At 38.9% G+C, this 19,888-nt stretch overlaps 1 protein-coding gene across 1 annotated transcript in view; it reads right to left on the reverse strand.

Moving 5' to 3' along the window:
• The window catches only part of CYCS (cytochrome c, somatic), a 354,370-nt gene that overhangs the window by 249,954 nt on the left and 84,528 nt on the right, over window positions 1–19,888 (reverse strand). The window lies entirely within an intron of this gene.

The following is a 19,888-nucleotide window of genomic DNA, read 5'->3' on the forward strand; positions in this document are numbered from 1 at the left end:
GTAGTACACGGTGACCAAGTTGTCCCTCGGCCAAGCTACATGTCTTCCTTTGCAGCTATGGAACACCTTCAAGCTACATATGCTCATCATCAGTCTGTGAGAGTTAGGCACAAGGAAATCCAAAGATTTGCATAAATCTTAGAGTAGGTCTCTGACCACACAAGAAGGTCTGGGTGAATTTACTTGTTATTATTTCAGGGAAAAAATTAAGAACGGTATTTTTATTTTAAAAGGAGTTTGGGTAATATCTCCGCTAGTGTCTACCACTTTAGGCAGCAGGGCCACAAAGCATGCTAGTAATGAGAAAACATCTTTCTTGGGAAACACCTGTGCATGACAGTCATTCCACCCCACCTTCCAGAAAACCTGACACTTGGATGGCCACTTAACAAATATAACCCAAAGCAGCTGCAAGACAGAAAGACTGAGCTGAACACAGGCTTCTGCTATACCTGCTGGAAACTATGCAACTTGATAATCACCTGACAGAAGGTAATTTTATAGGGGAATTTCCAGCCCGTGGATACTCACATACTGGATACCCTGGGGCCAATCCTTGCAGCAGGAGCTGTGTGTGTCACTGGCAGCTGAGGGCAGAACTCCCTCCCACCTCCAGCCTCCATGGGGAAATTAATATCTTGCATGTGGGACATCCCAAAACTCCTGACTTGTGCTTGGCCTTGGAGCTTTTGTGTTTTATGGAATGGCACAAGAGAAGCCTACAGTATGACGTATTTCCCCTTAAGTTATATCATATGCCCTTTTAAACCAGATAATGCATCAAAAGCCTTAGTAGGATCATTCAGACACAGGTAGAAAGGCCAGAATTTGTAAGTGACTGTTGGGTTCTGATCCTGGTCCTGGGGAAAGTCTCTGCTCTGCTCACAGTGCTCAGAGACCCACTGTGGGCTGTATTAAATGGTGCTGTGACAGCAAGGTTCACTCCCACCTTTCTGAGTGGATACAATAATGAGAACTGCATCTGTAGAGTGCTATCCATGTGTTTCAAAGGCTCTTGCAAGTGCAGCAATGGAGTTTAACTTTTTCCCTGCAAAATCTCAGCTTCATGAAGCTTTTCATTACAAATCTTCCACCAGAATATCCAAATTCGAGCATGTATTTTAGTAGGTGATGACACATCTTGTGTAATATACCTCTCCAATATGAAACCAGTGCAATAAAATAAAATACTTACACAAAAAGCTTGATATTGTACTTTATTCCTCCCATAGAGAAAAGTACATTAGAACTCTCCTTGCCCTGTTCTTTTCCAAGACTATTGGTTGGTATTATATGGATTAGAGATTTTTTTCAGTCTCCTCCTGTCAAATATTTTCTCTGGTTTTAAAGAAAAAACTTTTTCAGCTACTAAGCTTGTGCAGACCTAGTGTAAGTTCATGAGAGACAAACAGTTTATGTGAGGATGTTAGCAAACTAACTTCATGCAAAATCTCAAGTGTCTTCCATTAGACTTGGATATTTACCAATGCAAAGACACTCACACAGCCCCCAGTGGGGCACCCAAGGGTGAAATGCATCCATAGACCAAAATCAATTAGGATTCACAGCTGTTGGATCACACAATCACTTTCTTCTATGGGAAAATAATAATAATAATAACAATAGTAATAGTAATAATAATGATAGTCTTGGCTTCTTCTAGTTATGTAACGTCTGGAACATCCAGTGTACAATTTGATCATGGTCATAATTCATCTTCCCTTAGAAGACGTCTGTACAGAAAAGCTTTAGAGCTACTTTACAGAAGACTATAAACTGCATAGGAACTTCTCCCAGGAGCAGGCATTCTTATGCTATAGCATTCTTATGCTATAGCATTCTTATGCTATAGCCAGGAGTTATGTATAAGTATCTTAACTGATGTTAAGATCAGTGATGACCCTTTCAAACTGAGATGTCCCTTATGGAAATTTAATTTCAGGAACATTTAAGACCATACCAAAACTCAGGCTCTCCCATTGCTCCACAGGAGAATTGCAACCCACAAGGTCAGCCAGCCCTCCAGCTGTTCCCAGGAATTACATAGTACAACTAGAGAAGGGGAAAGACACCATGCAACTAAAATTCACCCATTCTACTGCAAACAGAAATAGCCAGGTCCCTACTCATGGAGACCAGCTTTTGCACAAACCATAAAAACCATAAGCCCTACTTGCACAATATGATTGGCAAGAATCTGCAAACACTGGATCATGAAGTGCAAACGGAAGTCTATTTTGTCAGCATTTATGAAGAAAGACCTAAACACAGCACACAAAATGCTCTTCATGAAAAACTCACCATGCTGTGGTTACAGTTCACCTCCCTCCAAGCACTAAGCTAAGAGAGCACCAAGAGAGACTGTTTTTTTCATGCTCCAATCTGCTTAACTGACAAAGAATTTGCAAAATACTCTTTGCAGTCTTGACATGCCAACAAAGCAATTTTAATTTTTGCTCCAGTTGAAGCCTGGTGCTAGTTATCTGATACTTTGCATGGAGTCATCATATTTTCTTCCTCACACACAATTTACATTCCTGCATAATCTTCATTAAATTAGGAGTTTGGAGAGCTTTCTCTTTTAAAACCTTGAAGTCTGCAGGTTGTTTGACAAGTGCTCTACACTTGAGAGCACTTTTTAAAGTTTAACAGCTTCAGTTTACAAAGATACAACACTAAACCACTGAATTCAAGATTTTTTTCCATTCATTTCAAATCAGTTAAATAAGCTTGGCAAAACCATCTGAAAAATAAATTTACCAGGAGACACATACAGGGCAAGCAATTCACATACTGAAGTTTATTTACCAGTTACCTCTGAACAGTAGCCAGCTAACTTCTACCTAATCCCTAATAAGGTCCCTTTTTCTCCCTCCCATCAAAAATCCAACTCTCTGACCTTAATGTGAAGTGATGGATTAACGTTACACATGCTGTTCTTAAACCTCAGTCACCCTTTGCTATGACAGCAGGATTAGAAGGGTAAGTATGGACTAAAGGCACCCAGCAGATTCAGTGATTTAATTGTCTGAGCTTCTGGTGTGCAGGCTTAACTTTGGCTTAAATAATGTCTTTTTCTCATCAAAAGACGCGTGTTTGAAACTGATTCCTTTTACTGAACCCTCTAGTTTTTAAGATACTTTGTACATGACAGAGGTGCTTGTTTGCTTAATGTTCCCCAAGCATCGATCTGAAGCTCTTTGCTGTGGTCACTTTCTGCATCTTGTTTTGGAGTTGTCTTGATCAATTAGTGCAATGTCACAGTTACATGTAGTTATTGTACCTCCAGCTGCAAGCTGTTAATAATAAACTTACCCACAGGACAAACCTGCCATATGGTTGATGGTCAAGCAAGGCTAAAATATGCATTAGGAAAAAAATGCAACTGTCAACATGAAGCTGGATGTGGCTTATTGGATTTGATGCGGGAATCTGACAGCAATGTTTCTTTTAGCAACATTCTATACTGCAGGTCAGGAATCTGCCTACTGTGGAATATTTGTCATAGGAAGATGAGAGGGAAAAAAAAGGAAGGAAACATTTGTGAAATGGGTAATTCAGGGTAGCTTAGTCGTGGCTCTTTTTTTTTTTTTTTTTTTTTTTTTTTTTTTTTTTTTTTTTTTTTTTTTTCCCAAAGAGTGATTGTTGATCTGAGGCTTTTTTGTAAGAATTATTTGCTAAACAAAGTTTTGTTCTAGTTTGTTGTTGTTGTTGTTGTTGTTGTTGTTTCAATCAAGGGACACCAGATTCACAGGACAAGGGGAAAAAAAGTGTTTTTTCCTTGCAAATCCAAACAAGTTTTTTCATTGCAGATGTAAACTGATTGGATTGTCAAAAACATGATCTATTGAGGAGAATATCCAAAGTCTGTCTGATGATAGTTATATTCCTGAATCATAGTTTCTTTGCACAAGGGAAAAATCCAGCATTTGGATATTTTTTGTAACTCTTAACATGTATTCCAGCCACTCACTGAATTGCACTGGCACAGTTTCTTGCCTTGCTGATAACACCAGTGCAGCAAACACTTCCTTTAGCTTTATAAAAGCAGAAGGTATCACATCTGGGTATGCCATTAAAAAAGACAAATCAAAGAATGACATGAAAGTAAAAGCAAGCCCACCTCTTCATTGAAGGCCTTCAAGTCCTTCCCCCTCACCTCATCAAAGTCACCTCCCAGAAACTTCGTTTATGACCTGGTGGGTACACGGTTTTGTTCCACACTACTGCCACTTTTATCAATGGGAGCAGAAACCAGACTAATTGCTATTCTAAGAGCAATCATGCAGTGAAGACCTTATTAAAAGTCCCAGACTCCTATTTACATGCAGAAAGACTTGATTTGATTAGGCAGTAATTAGGAGCACACCGTTAGTCACGCAATTTAAAAGGGATAGCTGGGAGTCCCAGCTCTTAGGAGAATTCTTTAATATATGGGAAAGGATTATTTTTTATTAGTCTTTGTTATTAAGGCCTTGTTCTTACAAACACTTCTGTGTGTGCTCGACTTTAACATGTGACTGGTTCTCTCTGACTTTCCAGAGTCACTCCCAACATCATCAGCAGAACCCTCTGCATACATGTTTAAGGGACTACACCTGAGAAACCAAAAAAATCCCTATTTTCAATTCCCTCTGGTTTTTCCAGTTGTATTATTTCCAAATGTATTTCTCTGTGTTGTGTTAACATCAAAAATGAGGGCAGGGTCTCCGGGTGGTTTGGAGATATTTATTCTTTATTGTGCATTTCTCTAGACGAGCAAAGGTGCTGTGATTCAAACCTCAAAACTTCAGCAGCTGTTCTAAAACTTGTAGCATCAAAACAATTTCCTTCTAAACATGGTTTTTCATTAGATAAATGTTTTTTTTCCCTCTTTCAATGCAATTTAATATTCAAGCCAGGCCAGATATTCAGCCGACTGTCTTCCAGGGTAGGAATGTGTTATGTGTTCAATAATGGTATATTTTTTAGGCACAAACTTACTTTGAAGACCGTGGTGTTCTATTGAAAAAACCCAAACTTTTGGTATTTTCTGGATTAAGAAATAGTTTTGGTGACAATAGCACGTCTAGATTAATCCAGGCCTTTTCTTTTCCTGGTTTTACAGACATAGAGGGATAATCAAGACTGTGAATTTAAACTGATTTTGAGTCCATGGGCCACCAGCTATTTCTGTGAGTTATTCCTGAAGGATCTATATATTAGAATGATTTTTAATTCCAGCTAACTAAGTTTGTGCAGAGGCATGCACTGTGAAGAAAGCTCCCAATTAATAGGACAAGCAAAACAATCAACAAGAAAAGCATCAGAGTTCAAAGAGTAGAAATGAAATGTTCTGTCCTGGGGAGATGGAAGTCTTTTGATGTAGCACAAGGTGCAAAGTCGGGAGCAAAGGAAGAAGAAAAGTTAGAGGGATAGTGAGGGTTGAGAAGAGAGCAGAATATCAGGAGAAAAAAGTATTGTGTGAGCTGAACATACCTGAAACCAGTGGAGTCTTAAAAGAGGGAATTAGTCCAGATTTATGTTATAAAATTATTTTTTGCTATTTCCAGCAGAATCAACATGCTTACTCTGATCACAGAATGTTAATCAAACCTGCCAATTCTTGGCAACATATTTATGAACCATCACTTACATTAACAACACTCTGTACACAGTAACACACTTGTAAATCACCACTTGCTTATTGTTGATTCGTGAATTTTTCGGTATTTCATCCTACCTGTTTTGTGTTAGGGAAGAGTGTCTGTAACACATCTGAATCTTCATGATGGCCCTAATTTAGGTGTTGCATATATACATCTTCTGTGGCTTTCTGGGCCACCCATCTATTAAATGTCCTGCCACTTGGCTGTTTTACATGATGTCAGCTCGTGATCTGGGTTTTTTTACTCTGTTACCAAATCCTGACTTCTTAAAACATTAAATAAAATGTTTCTTTCAGGTTTAATTATTTTGGAGTGTGACAGAAACCAGCACCCATAAAGTTTGTTGACATAAAAAGAGTAGATGTGAAAATAAAAATGTATGCATGTCTACACTGAGCTCCTGAGCTAATGCATTGAGTTTCAGATCTTGACAGAAACTTGGCCTCCATCAAGTCTTGACTCTGTTTAAGTGACAGGATGGCTGGCAGCACTCACCAGTGCTTGCAGGATGTACTAATATTTACAAGCAAAAGAAGGTCTCTGGCTTTGTTGAAATAACACCACTTTCTTAATTTGACTGCTGCTCCACAGCAGACCCTAACAAACAGCTACCAAGGGAGGAGGTAAAGGACTGAGCTTTCATCAAATGCTAATGTTTACCTTAAACTGAAAAAGTCACAATTATATTAAACAGATTTCTGAGGGCAAAGTATAAATAATGATATCATTCTTCTGGAATATCATGCTTGGAATGACAATGTAAACACTAAGGAGTTCCAAAAGCAAAAGGCATAAAGAAAAAAAAAAAAATATTGGACAAGATTTCCTCACATAAACAGTTTAAAAATGCTTGCAAGTTTCCTGCCTGGTACTGAGGTGTACAATTGTGTGTTGTTTGGGGATAGAGATGGAAGCGGATCTGGCATTTCCCTTGGACCAGTTGTTCAGGCAGGGGGAGTTGCAAAGTTTAAGTCAGTTTTCAACCTTGGATCCAAAGTCACCAGACATTCCAGAGCAATTTGGCCTCACACTACCATTTCTGCTTGATCTTTGAAATAAGCAGGTAAAATATATAGAATTAATGTAATTGTTTGACACTGATAACATTTCCATTCATCTGAAAAGATGGCTGTGTTCCATTGTGGAATGCTGTGGGATTTAGTTGTGTTTCTGTATGCACCTGTATGGAATGAGTTAGTAATATACACCATTAGTGTAAATCATACATTGCTGTTATAGAAGTTATAACTTATTTAAAGAATTTGCATGACCTCCATCAATGGAATAATTCACAATTTGTAAGGCAATTGCTCTCTTTACCATCCTCTTCACCTCTTTGAAGAAATAAAAAGAAGGAAACAAAGACTGGGGATTTGGTGTGGGTTTGCCCAAGATTATACAGCGAAATCACAGCAACATGTACAATTACGTCTAGACCATAAGCAAATATATAAACCATCCCTAAAATATCTGAGTGAAAAGCAGCTCCATAGAAATTATAATTATGTTGCTTCTGATGTTAATGGGCCAGCTTTATTTTGAACTCACACAAATACACATAGGATCACTGGAGTCACTGGAGTTCCCTCCACTGTAACCAGCATGAATTCCAGAAGAAAATTTTAGACTGAGAGCATTTGATTTCAATACATATTAAGACAGATAAAGTCTCTGAATGGGTGCTTCTGCAATGATATTCAGCAACAGAAAGTAAGAGCGGGATAACAAACCAACAAAACCCTTACTCACAGTGTCTGCAAGGCTCTGGCATGTTGTGTATAATTAGAAATGTGTACTGCTAAATAAAACAATCAAGTTTTCAGCTGCCATTTATAGCAAAATAGCTAGAGAAACCATCTGCTTTTCTGTGAGGGGAAATCAGAGGAAGAGGCACAACCCAGGCAAGGGAAGCTTGTGATGCTGTACTGAGATGCCCCAAATGCCCCAGTGAGGATCCCAGGAACAGAACAACATCAGTGGGTACCTTGTCTCCCACATTTCCACTCACAGCCAGGCAGCAAGACTCTTCTCAGAGTTCAGGTTTTAACGCTTTCTCTGCTGGGAAAAAAGTCTGCAAATGGAAAAGATCTGGGCTGTTGAGGTGTTCAGCCAAATACAGAGAAATGAAGCTCTCAGAATGAAATAATGAAGCTCTCTCTGCTAATGGCCATGAGATCCACAAGTTGTTAATCTCACTGGGTGTTTCCAAATTGCAGAAGTTTCATCCTTCAGGTGGAGACAATTTAAGATTCCAAATCTTTGATGTCATATGATACATGACTTTGGTGTGTGCACTTAACATATAAAATAAATAGGTCTTAATTTTCTTGTTCACTCAGACCATGTTAAGCCTTGAACTGAGAAGAATCACTGACAATTTCTTGCACTGCCCTGCAGCAGTGCAATGAATATCACACTTACAGTTTTTAGACACGGTAAGTGTGACATTCATTCCAGCTTTTTTCTTTTTTCTACACACAAGCAGCAGTATCTCCAATGCAAAATGCTATGATATCTGTTAAGCCTTTGGAAAAGCAGCCCAAGGAAGTCTTGAACGTTCCATTATATGAACATTTTAAAGGATTATCTGTGAATAGGCAGAGGAGAGATTGCTGGCACTGACACCACTTCAGCAAGCCAATATGACACAGATGCCACACACAGGGACAAATGCTTTACCACAGCAAACCATTACCTTGTAGTATTGGCTAAACTGGGTCACCAGGACCTCTGGAAAGCAGACAGTTGTCAAGCAGGTATTGCCTGAATTTAGATGCTTATGTTTCTCAACTTTGAAGCTGTGAATCAGGATACTGAGTAGAATTTGACCTTCACAGGGGTTTGTGCCACATACGCTTTCAAGGTCTTAACCACCACTTTGGATGACCTTTTGAAAGCATCGTCACTTGCACCTCTCCCTAACAGAGAACAGTATTTTTATTTGTGAAATTGCCCTTATTTCTTCACTTTCCCCTGAATGGAAATGAGAGTCCTGAATGCCAAAGTAACTTCCTGTGAATATTAAAGACCTTGTGACATTTCTGTAAAAGAAACAACATATTTGAGTTTTATTTATGTTTTGCTGATGGTTTTATTAAGTAGATTTTTTTCACCTTGCATCTTATTTGGGATTACGATAGAGAACTTTTGCTGCTTTCCAGGAGATTCTTGGCAGAAGCTGTTGTGGCATGAATTTAAAAGGGGCTTTAACATGTGGTCTTTCAGCAGTCTTCCTCTGTATGTCTAGCTATTTCCACCATAGTGTTACAGCAGCTGTAGATGTGGAAAACCTCACTTTTTCCCTTCTGCTTTTTGTAATGTAATTTCAATCCAAGTCCTTTGACACTGTGAAGGATATAGAGTTCCTGTGGATTTCAACGTAGAAATATGTTCCCAGCATTTCTCAATATTTGAGAGCTAATTTTGCCAACCTGGAAGATTTCAGATAGGCAAATAATATTCCATTTTGTACTAGCCCAACACAAACCTGTAACCGAAAAGCATCTAAATGTGTGTATGCCTTTTTTTTCCCTAAGTTTTGATGAATAAAATTATTAGAAAACTAAAAACTGATTCAAGTGGTCCCACATAATCCATGGGTTTGGAGCTCGGCTGCTTCTGTGAATAAGAAAAAAAGAACTGTATTAATATAAAACACAACCAGTGAATTGTGTGACTGGCACCAGCACTCCAGCAGCACTGCCTTTCAGATACAAAATATTTCAGAAAAAGAGTAATGCCTCAGGCGAATTTCAGAACTTCAGAACTTCATATGATGTTGCTCCATGTGAAATTTGGCACTTCTTTATGAAATGTCACTCTGTCACTCCACTGGCTACAGTTATGTAAAAAAAAAATAATAAAAAAAATCTTGGTTAAGGCTTATTGTAATTAATTACTAGAAAATTGACATGATTCCTTGAGGGCTTCCCAGAGGGCACAGCTGTTTCCATACTCTGGTTGTTGTTCTGCTGTACATTACAGGATAAGGCTACAGCACCTTTCAGCCCAAGGCACCTCATACGTGTCACGAGCACTGCTGTGTTTTACACAGAAATGAACACTGAACACTGTTGTGTTTTTACACAGAAATGGCACTGTGGTGGCTGCAGGGCAGTGCAAGGAGTTGTCAGTGCTTCTTCTCAGTTCAAGGCTTAACGTGGCCTGATGCAATTTGGGATGTCTGTGGTGGAGACCACAAGTGCTAGTCTTAAAAAATGGTTTTAAGTAGCCTTTTAAAACTTTCTGAAGTCTATATTGCAAAAAAAAGGAGATGTTTTTATTGCTCCTTTTAAATAGACAGTTCCTTCAGAAGAAAAACTAGGACTACTCTGCTGCTTTTTGTCCTTGGCAAAGACGAAATGTTACCTTTTCATCCTCAAATACTTGACTTGCAGTCAGGAAGGAAAAACAAGCTTAAAATCCCTTGAGGAAAAAGGAATAGAGCATAGATTTCAGTTTTATTGCTTTTAAGCCTTTTATGCCCCAAACTGAAATATGTGAGTGTCCATAGAGCTCCATGTTTGATGATCTTTATTGGATACATTTATCTCTGTTTATAGAAACATTGTTTAATGGTTCAAACACTGAATTGCAAAAATTTATTCATTTTAGAATAATAAAATATACCATTCTCCATTCTAATAAAATATTGAATACCAGCTATAATATAGATTATAGTAGTAATGCCTCTGGTAGGATCTGACAACCCAAAATTGTTTTCATGAATGTCCTGGAGTTAAGGTTAATGCACCAAAGAGCTGTTACTCATCAGTGTGTAATACCAGCCGATAGAGGTATAATAATCCTGCTGCAACAGCACAGGGCAGCAGAGAAATTGCTCTTCTAAGCTTTAAATATGGGTTGTAGTTCACGAGATCCTTCTCCACATACATGTCTAACTTTCAACCAATGTGTTATTGAAAATAAATGAAAAAAAACCCACCAAAAAATATATGATTAAAACAAACAAAAAAAAACAACCCATCTTTCCCCAAAACATTTGACAGTAAAACCAAAGTTGTAATGCCTCATATTAATCTTTCCCTTTATAGGTACTGAAAATCTTTAACTGGCATCTTTTTCTTGCCCATTTTTAACATCCCCCTTCCTGCAACTCCCATCCCAGGCTTGATATTGCAGGACAGATATATTAATAAGTGCAGCAGCATACTTGCAACAGGTTTAGGAGCACCCTTCATTATTAACAGTAGGATTTATTTTCATTTTACTGGCATACCCTGACAAAGGTCCTGGATTTAATTAAATTTAATTAATTAAAAAGGGGTTTTTATCTTTAAGCTTGTGCAGATGTAAAGACAATTGGTTTTCTCCAGAGAGGTCAGCTACAAAAACGGCAACTCTAATAATACACTTTGCTAAATTACTTTTCTATTTTCAGCCCCATGTTTTGTCCTTGGTTTTATTTATCTGATGCTCATCTCCATTGTGTCAATGCTATCCACAAAATGAAACATTCAGTGTCCCAGCAAGAGAGGGAAAATCTACATTTTTTTTGCTGCCCCTCAGCTACAACATAAAATCAGTCAGTTGTACAAGTTTATACAAAAGAGTGACATCTTGCAACACCCTTTTTAAAAGTGGGTGTGCCTGTGCTTTCTTACATTTTGCAGGGAATCAACTGAGAAAATTTAGATGCTCCACCAAGAAAATTCTTTCCCTGTCAACTAGACTCTGCAGACCTGGAGATGTCAAAGTCAATGAACACATCCTAAAGAGTGGGTTCTTTGCTTGATTGCAAGGAGTCCCATCTGCCTTCTTTTAAAGCTGACAGGAAGGTTTCTGTGCCTCATCAGATTCCACATCCATCACAGGACTGAGGATTTCAGGAAAACATAGCCTTCAGCAGAGAGAACAGTCTTTCCAGTATGACAGAGAAAATAACAAGACTCCAGAATAAACTTCGTGAATTTAAGACCAAATAAGAAATAAAATATTTTGTTCAAGTGAGACTTCTCTTTCAGAAGTAAATCTATTAGGCAGGATAAACTCTAGCACTGTTAGGTGAGGAGGATATCTTCGGTTCCCTTCTAAGAGTCAAGATGTCCGCCCTATAAGTCTGCTTTTTTCTAGATGTCCATGTTGCTTCGAGGAGAGTCAGAGTGGTTGCAAAAACAGATTATTCTCCAAATCATAAAACTTCTTCTATTTCAAAAGTGAAAGAGATATAATAAAAAAAAAAAAAAAAAAAAAAAAAAAAAAAACCCAAGAAAAAAACCCTACCACTTTTCCTGGTCATATTTTATAACAGTATCTTCTTTGGAAAGGCATGATGAAGAAATTTTCTAAATTTCCTTAACAGAACAGTTTGGTTTTCATTTGTCACTGGACTTGTCTGCAAAATTGCAATTAAAACAAAATTTTGACAACAATTTGGAGAGGATAGGAATTTTTTTTCTTTATTCCAACTCATTATTGCAGGCAGCAGAATTTATTAATAGATAGGTCATTTGCAAGTATTGCTTCTAAGTTACATGAAGAATAACAAAAACTTAAGAGAATTTTTGATATAGAATGAGAAATAAGATTCTGCCTGATTCATTTAGTGGGTATCTCTTCAAAACCAGAAGTGGAGGGGAGTCTCAGTAGGTAGCTGGGAGGAAGGTTCATACAGGAGTCCTGACCAGTCCTCCCTCTCTGCAGATCCAACTTTATAGCACTCTTTGCAGAGCAGCTTTTGCTGTCTGCATCAAATGCCTCTACAAATTACAGATTAGAGTGGAAAAAACTAGTGTGGGAAAAACTAGTGTGGAAAGCTGCCAACTATCTTCAAAAAGCTTGCTTACTACAGAGTTTTTTGATAAGGATTCACAGTTCTTAGCTATTTACAGGCTAATCACTGCTAACAAATACTAACAGAACAGGAATGGAGCTGCCTACAGACCTGCTTATTGCTATGCAGTAAAGCAAGGAAGGAGAGCTTCCACAGTGTCCCAGTGCAAGAGAAAAGGGCCACTGCACTGCACAACAGGCTTTTTTAGATGGGAGATTCATTAATTTAACCATGGGCAATCTGAAGAAAACCTAAGGTACAGAAATATTAGTTATTGCTGAACATAGTGCCATAAACCAAAGTGAAAGTAATTGCAGTTTTTCAAATTCAGCAGAAATCAGTTTAGTCCAGGAATAGAAGATATGAAAGAGGTTCTTTCAATGGCATGAAAATTCTGTCTATATAGATGTGGTTATCGCAATGGAAAAAATGCAAAAACACCATCCAGCAGCACTGCCTGAGGACGGTTGTCAAGGATCCTTGACTGATCAGCAAAGATCTTGTAGGATTGATCCATGCCCCTGCTCATATGTTTCCCTAGACCATAATATTCTGTTCATAAATGCAAGGTAAGATGATAAACTGCATACAAGTCAAACTCCGCTTGTTAAAATATTCTTGCTGTGATACTTTCAACTTTGTTCTTTGTGTGTGACTGTGAGATGCCAGAAAAGTATTTGACATCACAGATGAGGAGGACAAGCTCCTCCTTACCTCCTTGAATGCTTTTTTCATCTCCTCTTGCTTCAGTTTACAGTGCCTGAAACTTGTTTTGCCAGTGGTCAGGTTGAATGCAAGGATGAATATGAGTGCTGCTTCTCTCAGCTGCCTGTTCAGCACTCACTTATTTCTCCAGTTTCCAGCTTCCATTCCAGCTTCCCTTCAACTTGCTTTGGATTCATAAGAGGGCAATCTGTCTCTTCACTTGTAGGCATTTTGGGGAGCAGACTGAGACTTCCTGGATCTTTGTATATCACTCTGATTGATGCACTAGCACTTACACTTCTGAAAACAAAATGCCAAGAAATATCTCTATAAATATCCCTATGTAAACATCCTACAGACAAGGACTCAGACCCTCATCCTTTCCATCGCTCTCTAAGCTCACTCTATATATTTCTTGCCAGTTCAAGAGACAATCTAAGAAAAACAAGTCTTCCCCAGGTCTTATTGGTAGATTTTGCAGGAGACTTGGGTACTCAACCTCATGCACAGATTTCCCCAGTAAAAATGCAGTATTCCACTTGCTCGCCAGGGAATACAATGGGCATGTAGGGATGGAAATTCCAGCATCAGAAAACCTGCTAGGGCTAAACTTGCCCATCAGCTGTCAGCTGAGTCAGAGGAGCAGGAGTCAGAGCATTTGAGAGAGTGAAAGCCTCCTTGATTTCTATCCTAGCACAGCCTCTAGACTGGATTTTGCTGTCTTCACAACCAGAATATTCATTCCAGGGAACAGGAAAAGGATTGAGGCTGCACACTAAAATGTATGGTTTTGCCAAGGAGCAGAAAGTTGTTGCAGTCCTTTTGGTGACGTAAAGAGCATGGGACACGCCATTAAATCACAGTGGGACAAATCAAAAAGCAACCTCTTCCCTGACATATTTGGAAAGCTGAAATTCACACTGCCCCACTGCAGCCCCTCTGTTCTCATCATCCACTGGCTGAACGGAGCCAGCTTCCTGCTCCCCACATTTCCACCAGGCCTATCCATAGACAGACCAGAGGAGCCTCTGCTGGGATAGACATGAGCTCGGAGTTTGCAGGGCACACAGAAAGGGATACCAACTTTTCACAGCATTTGCTTCTCACAAAGGGTAAGAAGAGGCCAGCCTGAATTTGGCAAGTAATAACTTTGAATGTTAAGTAAAACCTGAAGAGCTCCACTGCCTGAAAGCTATGAGAACTGCACATTATGAATCACCTAGTTAATACATGACCTATCAGAGTCAATGAATGGTTAGAGATGAAGGAAATCTGTGCAGTCTGATGAACCAAACTTTTATTGCATGCCTATACATGTATTTGAAATGTCACAAAAACAGAAAGAGCAGGCATAGCTACCTAAACTACCTACGTGTCTCTGATCACACAGACATACTGGAAAGACCAGAACTTAAAAAAAAGATTAAAAAAAAAAAAAAAAAAAAAGGAAAAAAAGAAAAAAAAGAAGAAAATCTTAAAAAAAAAAAAAAAAAAGAGGAAAAAAAGGAAAAAAATTAGGGACAAATAAAATTGCATTATTTCTTTTCCATACAGAGATGCAACACTTTTGAATGGCATCATGGCACAATTATAGGAGCCTTTCTTGTGGCCCAGGTAATCAATCTCTCAGTGATACAGATCTCAGAAGAAAACTTTTATAACCCATCAGCTCCAAGGACTAACTGGTGAATATAAAAGATTCCTGACTCTGCAGCCTAAGCTTCTGTTATTTCTAAAGCCTGAGGGATGCATGGAATTAATTTTAAAATAAAAGACAGTGGATCCATAGGTCCAACCATTCATAGAAAGAAAAGAAATGCATTACCTTTAAAAATAAAACATATGGCTGGACCAAACAAACCCCAGAGAAATTGGCATTTACTTTCTTAATTTAAAAGTCATGCTCTTACCAGCTAGGTTGAAAAGGGCTATATAAAGGACACAAATTTAGATTTTGCTCAAAAAATAGATTTACGGAACAGAAAGATCAACAGAAGAACTTCGGTTCATTCATTTCATCATATGTAGATTGAATTTAAGATCGTTCATAGCCATTTGTGAACCCCAACAGCAGAACACACAATGAACAGGAAGTGAAACCAGCAGTCAAGTATATATAAGACAGCTAACAATACAGAGAAACAACAGCATGCTTGGCATAAAGGTGCAGATAAAGATACTACTAAAAGAAAATGTTTATGAACAAATCTTAATGGCATCAGACCCTTTTAATCACTAGACCTGAAATAATTACCATGTCCAACTCTTAATACTTGCCAGGCAACTCTTGATCTAAGGACATTTTCTAACCTGTATTAACCTGAAGGGTACTTTCTTCCACCCCAAAAGAAAGAGTAATTTTTGTGCATGTTGATGGCCAGAGTCACTGGAAGCATCAGACTGCCCACTGAAACCAGGCAAAACCCTGGAGGCACAGGAATTGGGACTGACTAACTGGACATCTCTGGTGGCCACTGTGACAATGGAGCAGATGCTGCTGAATGTCTTGGTGTTGGCAAGGGGCTGAGAAAATCCCTGCAAGTTCCTGGAGCTGGGTAAGCTGCAGCACCTAAGGATGAATAATGGCTCAGATGAATTTAACCTGAAGTTCGGATGGAGGCTGCTGAGGTTTTTGATCCAATATCACAGTGAATAGACCTCTCTTGATTTTTTATCTTCAGTTCAAGTATTGTTTCTGACCAACAGCAAAATATTTTGCTAAATGATTTCTGGAATGTGAGCTGTATTGGTTAATCAGTCCTATTTTCGATTAAACATTTCTTTTCCCTGATCAGATAGATGAGTTTAATTCACATTACAAGGAGGCATAATGGTGAGCCTGACTTTTTCAGAGAAAGCAATCCACTAAAACAAAGTTCTAAGAAACACTGGATTATAGCATTTTACAGCCTTTAAAATATTTCTTTTTTCAGTCTCATAACACTTCCCTTCAGCAACATACCTAAAAATATTAAAGCTGCTATAAAATTTATTAGCTGGAAGCAGAGTATAAATGTATTCCTTCTCTTACTATGTATGACCTTGCTACTCCCCTGCTTGTTAATAAACAGTTTCCAATCCCATATAAAATGTGCTTGATGCATTATTGCATTGGCAATTGTAACTTTTGTCACCACCTTAGTGACTGACATCACATAATCACTTGTGCATCTGGTTCCTGGCTGAGAAGAATGTAGTCAGATTGGTGTATGTTTTATTTAATTGGCTCTGTACCTGGGCCCTGTTTAATGGCTTGAGAAAACCTGACCTATTGATGTCTCGTCCCCTATAAAATCCATCACTTCCGATGGAAATGGTTGGGAATGTGAACTTATTTCACTCACCATCAGTTATGCTGGGAGCAAAATGTGGTTGGTAGAAAACAAACACCAAAAGAATATAAATGCAGATGGAGAAAATTCTGTTTGACGTTTGAATGCATCTTCAGGAGAAAGTTTTATGCTGTTCACACAGGGGCAATTAATAATTTCAATAGAAAACATTATTTTTAGAAATGTCAAAGCCCTTGGTTAAAAGCTGAAAATAGATGGCAGTCCTTCTGTACATTTTATTTGATTCAATTAGTTGCTGAATCTTTATTTTTAAATGCCTAAGTCAGGAAATAGCGATCCAGTCACAGCTCATTATTGCCCAATGGGGTCACAGTCCACCTCTGATCTAGAAGCAGGCATGGAGAGAAAACGTCAAGTGCTCAAGAGGATGTAGTGGAAAATACTTTAAGTTTTACGGAATAGTCTAAAATAATATTAAATAATTCCTGTCAGCTTCTAAAACCAATCCTTACTAAAAGTAGAAAATTCTGAAAAATTGCAGGAATGTCTTTAAAAATTACCTATAACTTTGTAAGTGCTGTATTATATTTTAGCACTGAGAAAATAAGTGTCTGAGGCTTATTTAAAGAATCTCACTGAGTGTGAGGGAAGAAAGCAATTGCCTGAGAGAAATTACAACATCCTGGTTATTGCCTACTAAACTATTGCAATATTATAAGAGAGAGAGACTTGTTTACCTGCCCATAAATATTTTAATCCCTAAAATTGCACACCACTGTTTTCTTCACCACTGTAGTAGATGATTACTTGAATTGGCCCCTTAGAAATATTTATGCACCATTCTGAACCAACCTAGATTTTGCTTTAAAAAAAATCTTGTCGGTTCTTGTTAGTCATCCTAGCAGCTCTGAAAACAGGGAGAAAGATTTTTAAAAGGCACATAACAGCAAAAATAAAAATAAAAAAGTATATATATTTCAACAATATGTAATGGCAATTCTCCCATAACCTTTCCAAAACAGCTAGATCCATACAGCCTTCAAAAGCTTCTTTCTCAAATTCTGCTTCCTTCTCCAGCAGAAAGCCCTGATCCTTTTTCAACTACTTTTAACGAAAATATGCCAACTATTTTTTATAGACACAGATGGCCCTTGCTAGGGATTTTCAAATCAAGTGGTCAGTTGTGTCTCTATCTGCAAGTAGTGCACAGTCAAGCCAAGTCTCCTAGGAAAAGACACACATGCTCTTTTCCACCAGCAGGTCACAGGCTCTGAGAAGACCCTCCCCAGTAAAACTTGAAAAGCAACCCCAAATCCCCCAGGAAAGAATCTGTCATTGAATCCTGGCAGACTCACTTGCAACCATGATGAATAGGAGTATTTTTAATATCTGGAGTGTTTGAAATTATTTCTATCAAATGTCTCAGTTCACTAGAATTACACAACAAGAGATCAAGTGCTTTTTGGTGGTCAGAAAAATTATATTCCTTTCCACAATTCAGCTCAAATTGCAGATTTCTTTTAAGAAAAGAAAGTTAACTTAGGTCCAGCTGTGGTATATCCATATGAATGCTTTATTGTGTACAATAATCTGTGCCATCTGCTTTGGCTATTGAAAAATCAGTTAGCAATTGTCAAGCTAGTCTTTTTGTGAAATGCCTCAGCTTTGCCAATGGAATATGGTTTTCTGTTGCTCTACTGCAGAAGAAAACGTCAAATTTTTTGGCAATGGCATTTCCAGAATTTCAAAAGTGTCATATAAAAGATTAGCTTTAAAAACCCACAAGAAGTCTTATGTCTGCTGGTTTATATATCAGCTTCTATCTGAAAAGTCACTTTTCATGTTCTGCAGAGTGAAGGTTTGCCAGAAACTTAGCATTATAAACGAGTTTGTCATTAGCAAGTCTTACTAATGATCACCTTGAGTATATAAACAACTTTACTGCTCTTACTGTCCTGCATCCTTTTTTCTCTTCTTTGCATCATGCATATCACAGTCATTCTTCATTTCACTGCTCTGTTTTTCCCTGATAACCACTCTGCTTTGTAGAACTAGGTGTCTTGAGCAAATACTGAAAACTAATGTTTAATAGCTGAAATTAAAAACTAGGACATATTAAGTATCCTGAAACAATTTCCTGGGCAATCCCAAGGGAAAGAGAGAGGAGAGGAGAGGAGAGGAGAGGAGAGGAGAGGAGAGGAGAGGAGAGGAGAGGAGAGGAGAGGAGAGGAGAGGAGAGGAGAGGAGAGGAGAGGAGAGGAGAGGAGAGGAGAGGAGAGGAGAGGAGAGGAGAGGAGAGGAGAGGAGAGGAGAGGAGAGGAGAGGGAGGAGAGGAGAGGAGGGAGAGGGGAGGAGAGGAGAGGGGAGGGGAGGGGAGGGGAGGGGAGGGAGAGGAGAGGAGAGGAGAGGAGAGGAGAGGAGAGGAGAGGAGAGGAGAGGAGAGGAGAGGAGAGGAGAGGAGAGGAGGAGGAGAGGAGAGGAGAGGAGAGGAGAGGAGAGGAGAGGAGAGGAGAGGAGAGGAGAGGAGAGGAGAGGAGAGGAGAGGAGAGGAGAGGAGAGGAGAGGAGAGGAGAGGAGAGGAGAGGAGAGGAGAGGAGAGGAGAGGAGAGGAGAGGAGAGGAGAGGAGAGGAGAGGAGAGGAGAGGAGAGGAGAGGAGAGGAGAGGAGAGGAGAGGAGAGGAGAGGAGAGGAGAGGAGAGGAGAGGAGAGGAGAGGAGAGGAGAGGAGAGGAGAGGAGAGGAGAGGAGAGGAGAGGAGAGGAGAGGAGAGGAGAGGAGAGGAGAGGAGAGGAGAGGAGAGGAGAGGAGAGGAGAGGAGAGGAGAGGAGAGGAGAGGAGAGGAGAGGAGAGGAGAGGAGAGGAGTTTTAATAATCTTGGAAATTACGTTCCACAGCTTAAACATATATCTACTGAAGAGAAAGGAATGAAGCAGTGTAGCTTGCAGGAAGAATAATGATGCAAAGACACGGCACAATTCCTGAGAGTTAATGCAAGGAACAGTTGGTTATATGATATCCATCAGTGAAAAGTAAGAAAAAAATCCCCTAGCCCACATTTAGCTAAAAGGTATCTAGAAGATCCAGTTTTGAAGAACCATTTTCTGACAGTACATCAAGCTGCTCTGCCTTCTCTATTATCTGTTCTTTCATCTTAATGCATCCAATAAAAAGTCCAGCTTTCCATATCAAATCTTACTTCCTTTTTATTTCGTGTTTCCCTGTGATGTTTCCTGGTGCTTTTATCCACATGAAATATCATTGTAAGCTTTCTTGATAAGAATTCTTTTATTGGGAACTTGCAAGAGCAGCAGTAGATGTTTATACCTGGGGTGATCCTAGCCTCCTACCTATGAGTAACAAACTCAATTACCCGCATGCAGGTACTGTATGAAGGGGAAAAGACTCGTCCATCATTTTCTTCATCTTGCAAATAGGGCAAGAATGGTTCTC

The sequence above is a fragment of the Sylvia atricapilla genome, chromosome 1 (genome assembly GCF_009819655.1).
Source record: "Sylvia atricapilla isolate bSylAtr1 chromosome 1, bSylAtr1.pri, whole genome shotgun sequence".
Taxonomy (NCBI): domain Eukaryota; kingdom Metazoa; phylum Chordata; class Aves; order Passeriformes; family Sylviidae; genus Sylvia; species Sylvia atricapilla.